Source organism: Camelus ferus, chromosome 13, assembly GCF_009834535.1.
Source record: "Camelus ferus isolate YT-003-E chromosome 13, BCGSAC_Cfer_1.0, whole genome shotgun sequence".
NCBI lineage: Eukaryota > Metazoa > Chordata > Mammalia > Artiodactyla > Camelidae > Camelus > Camelus ferus.
The window spans coordinates 49,445,870-49,451,164 of NC_045708.1; positions in this window are offsets into that span (position 1 = coordinate 49,445,870).

Here is a 5,295-nt window from a genome sequence, read left to right on the forward strand (position 1 = left end):
AAGCTCCTGATAAGGGTGTTTGTGGAGAAGCGAGATTTTTTGCAAAATCTCCCTTGGAATATTACCAGCCAGCTGTTAATCAAAGAATGCAAATATATATGCTTTTTTGAGTGTTTGAGAGTAAAGCATCTTGAAAAGAGGTAACCTATAATGTGTCCAGGATGCAAAAAGTACCAGATCAATTGGTAAATTTTCCTTCTTTCCAATTTATCATGACTCCACCTTGTGAGTGCTGACAGACTCAAGCTGGAAAGAGCTGTGGTTTGTAGCCGTTCTCTTTGGGTGGGTAGGCATATTTGCTGGACATCCTGGGTTACTTAGACAGGCCAGGCAGTCTACTGCTAGGAGAGCATTTACTTTGTTGGATTTTTTTCTGAGTCAAATTCACCAACTGCTGGATAAACCTAAAAAGTTCCTTGGTTCCTAGTGACCAGTTCTAAGCCTTTTTTATTTGGTTTTCAGTTGCAGAAATAATGTGGACAAGTCAATTCATCCCTCTGACCTTCATTTCTCCCATTAGGAAAACAGAGAGTCTGGAATGGTTGTTCATAGCTAATCAGAAGGTGTGTTATCCTCCTGGGGAATGTATGCAAAATTTTTTAGCATTTTGAACAACCCAAACTCAGACCGCCTACACAATTCTAACTTATCAAAATAAAATTTGGTTTTCACTTTCTGGCAATATGGTCAACTAGTTACTTTAAAGAGACTTCTCGATAAAATATAATTAGATGATGAACTACACAAACACAGTAAAACAATTTAAATGCATTGCTGCACTTACTAGAGTGGAGGGAAATTTCTGAGGGCCTAAGAATGAAATAAACAATAATAGTAACAGTGAGCAGGAAGCGAGTGAGCAGAGGAGGAAGATAAAAGATGACGTTGTGTGGAAGTTCACACTGTTGCAATCAACATGCCCGACATAGGCTCTTGGGATTCTCATAGATTTTACTCAATAAAATAAAATCTACAGTTTTTTAAGAACCCACAAAACACACAAGGAAAAATTGAGAGACAGCAGAAACAATAAATGAAAGACTTAGACCTCCCAAAGACTTCACATATTGGAATGATCTGATAAAAATGTGAAATAACCATGTGGTAAAATGTTCAGACAAGTAAAAGAGAAAGTAAAAAAAAATAATGAGGGAAAAAATATTAAAAATGATAATGCAGGGTTTGGAACTAAATAAAACTCGTAGATTTTAAATTCACATACAGACCTCAATGGCTAAGCGAAAGAGAAAATTAAACAGACCTAAAGAGACAATGAGTTGGAAAATACAACTGGAAGAATTACCTATAAAGCAGCCCAGAGAGATAAAGAGGTGGTAGATGTGACTAGAAGACAAAAGGGGCACTGATCGTGGAAAGCAAATTCTAGCACAACTGACTGGAGTCAGAAAACTAAAAAATCGGTGTGCAAGTGGGTGGAGGCTTTGAAGAGAAGCAACTGAGAGGGTGGGCCTTGGAGCCACATGGCCAGAACTCACAAGCCTACTCTTCCATTTCTCAGCTTTGTGAATGCAAGTAACATAAGCTCATTGTGATTGTTACTGGGGGTAATAAGAGCCTCTATGGGGTTGTAAGCATTAAAAATGCTTACATGTGAAACACTTAGTATATCGCTTTACACAAAAATGTTTTCAAAAAAACCTTGCCCAGTAATTCAGTATGTATGTATGTATGTATGTATGTATGTATGTATGTATGTATGTATTTATTTATTTATTTATTTATTTATTTATTTTTTCAGCCAAAGACATGAGGATGTTGTAACTCGACTTGTTCTTCTCAATCTCATTAAAGTTTTGCTGTGTAACCCTTGGTTATAACCACTTGAGGGTCCCCCTTTGGGCTGATGACCTAGGTCAAGCTAATTAATTTCTAGCTGAACCTATAACAAATAAAAGAAAACACAAAATTTTAAACAGAACAAACAGGTGTTGAGTAATGGAAGCTGTAGCACTCCAGCAGTGCATCACAAAGTGGCGATGGCTGTTATAAAGACTGACAGAACGACTGACAGAAACAAGGTGTGTTCCCGTGAGTAGGAGCTCACAATGTCTTTTACTGGCATCAAAAGAAAAAGAAAAAAAATCAAAATTAAGGCATACAAAGTCTTGTGTTTTTATCTGGAAGGCAAATTATAAAGGTAAAAACAAGCTAAACCTTTGGGAACAAATGTTAAGTCAGATTCCACCATTTTTATCCAAGAAGTTTTTTTTTGCTTCAGTCTGTTAGCAAACAGAGGCTTCTCTCAAAGATTGTATATTAAGTTTCTAGGGCTGTTGTAACCAATACCACAGGCCAAGTGGCTTGAATAACAAAATTTTATTTTCTCACAATTCTGGAAGCTGGAGTTATGAGAACACATTGTCAGTGGGGATGGTTTCTTCCGAGACTCCAGAATTCCCCACGGCCTCGGACGGCCTACGAGCGGCTGTGTTCTCTGTGTCTTCACACGGCTGTCCCTCTGTGAGGATTAGGGCCTCCCCTAACGAGCTCATTTTACTTCATTAGCTCCTCAAAGACTCTGTCTCCAAATACATTCACATTGAGCTACTGGAAGTTAGAACTTCAACATGTGAATTTTGGTTGGACACAATTGCCTGTACCAGATGGTGCCAGATGGTGCCAGACATCTAAAATAAATAACTTGGCTGGGCAAGACTGGTCGGGTCTGACTAAAAGATGAAGCTTATTGGAACACTCACCTTGTTCTCTTCTGGAGGCTGGACACAGTGTGCTACTCAAAAAAGAATGGCAGGTCCTTAGGTTTAAGGAGATGATCAGCCACGGGGGAGAATTTGCTCACAAATTCTTTACCTTGTCTCTTGGAATCTCCTGGATTCCTTGATCCAAAGTCAGGGCTTAAATTTTCAATGGATACTGTTCCAGGGGCCTGGAAACACCATGAAACACACTACCCTACAGCTTCTTGTCACCGGATTGTGGCGAGAAAGTCAACAAATTGAGGTGCTTCAATTGGTATCTTAATATCCAATTATTTAACAAAGCCTCATACAGTGCATTTGTGTGTGTGTTTGTGTGTTCTCTCTTTTTCTCATTAGGGCAGAATAAACATAACATAAAATTTACCATTTTGACCGTTTTAAGTGGCATTAAGTGCATAAACATGATTGCACACCATTGAGACAGGATAGAAGGGGGCAGGGCAAAGCCATTCAAGGAATGCTACCGCAATTAACATCAAAATGGTAAAAGATTCAACTCCCAGTAGGCCTTGAGGCTCAAGATGATGGGAGATTTAACTTCTAGTAGACCTTGAGCTTCATTATACACCCATTGTAATATATTAGCACGGTGAATAACACGCCCATAGGCACAATGGCAGTCCCAAGGCTAGCCACAAAACGTCAAAGAGTGGGAAATGGCCAACTTCCTGGGAATCCTAGCCCCTTCCCCAGGCTACTTGAACTGATCCTTCCACTTATTAGCATATGAAGCCACTAAGCCCATAAAAACTAGCAACACAGTGCCTTGCGGCCGCTTCTCTCTCTCACCCTTTAGAGTCCGTCCACACTTTGTCTATGGAGTGTGTACCTACTTTTAATCTGAGCACCCAACCCCCACACCTCGTGGCCTTTCTCTTGCCTTTCAATGTATCTCGATGAATAAATCTACCTTCACTCAACTGTGGCTCGCTCTTGAATTCTTTCCTGCACAAAGCCAAGGACCCACCCTTGGCGGGGCGCTTCCCAGGGGCTCAGCCAAAGCCTGGGACATGGCCCTCCTCACGCCCCACATCTGTTTTCCTTCATCATCACCACCACTATCTGTCTCCAGAAATTTGTTATCATCCCCAAATTAAACTTTATTCTCATTTACAATAGTTCTCCACTCCTCTCTCCCCACCCCCAGCCCCTGTTCTACTTTCTGTCTCTGTAAATTAAGTCAAATTCTAGTTACCTCTTATAATTGGAATTATACCATATTTTTTCCTTTTGTGCCTAACTTATTTAACTTAATGTAAAGATTTTAAGGTTCATGCATGTTGAAGTATATATCCTTCATAAGGCTGAATAATATTCCATTGCATGTCTATACTAAATTTTATGTATCCATCTATCCATCAGTAGATATTTGGGCTTGTGGTATAAGAAATACACTTGGTCTTTGTTCCTGACACAGAACTCTGAGAGCCCTTGGAATTTCCTGAGTGACAGGAGTGTCTTTTGTTATTCATAAGAAGCCCTTTTGAGCACTCCTGAGTTTATGCTAGTGAAATAACTTAGGGTAGGCCCCTAGGTAGCCTCTGGTTGGGGCTGGTCACCTAACAAAACAAGTGATTAGAGATTTGGAACTTTTAGCATCACCCACTGCCCACTGACAAGAGGTGGAGATGAAATTGTATAAAAACTCTTGAATAGCTTGGAAGAGGGTTCTCCCCAGAACCGGAGCACACTGGTCCCCTGATCTCGGACTTCCAGCCAGAACTGTGTGAAGTAAATTTCTGTTGTTTATAAGCTCCCCAGTCTGTGGTAATTTGTTATAGCAGCTCAAACAGACTGAGATAGGTTCCTTATCTGTAAAATGGAGATAGAGTGGAGCGTTGGGAGGATATACAGGTTTACCTGTGTGTCATCAATTCTAAGATCACATTTTTTTTCATGTTTTAATGTCTTAAAATCAAGACGTTCTTACAGTGAATGGGGCTTCCACATGCTGGTGTCCACCCAGTGGTCCTGATGAGGTTGTTGGTGACTGCCCACGGGCTAAGACCGCTGCCTCCAGGTGGTATGGCAGGACACCTGCAATCATCCCATGTTCAGGCCACAAGCCATCTCAGGACCGTTTTAGGAGCAACACGAATCCTGACTGTTGGAAAATGTTCTGTGTGACACCTTACAGTAAGATCCAGTGTCAACGTTGAAGAATGGGTGTCAGTGGCTTGGAAGAAAATCTTGGAATTGGAATTCTGAAGTAGGGCACTCTCAAAATTCACTGAGAATAGGCAGTCTCCAAATATAAATGAGTTTTAGAAATACGTTAAAAATTTATTTCACTTGTATTTCCCTTTTTACATGTGAGCAATTAGTGAACTCTGATTTTAAAAATATGTTAAGATAATTGCCATTTTTGATAAGTATAAAATAAAAATTTAGAATGCAAGAAAGCATTGTTCATATTTAGTTAGCAGCATATTTTTTCTTACTGGCTCATAAAATACTAATGTATCTTACAAACGAAGCATCTTAGCATCGGTGAAGTATTGGTGAATTTTTAAGATTAGTGTCTATTTCCAAGTAAAAAAAGTCAGTCTTAAAA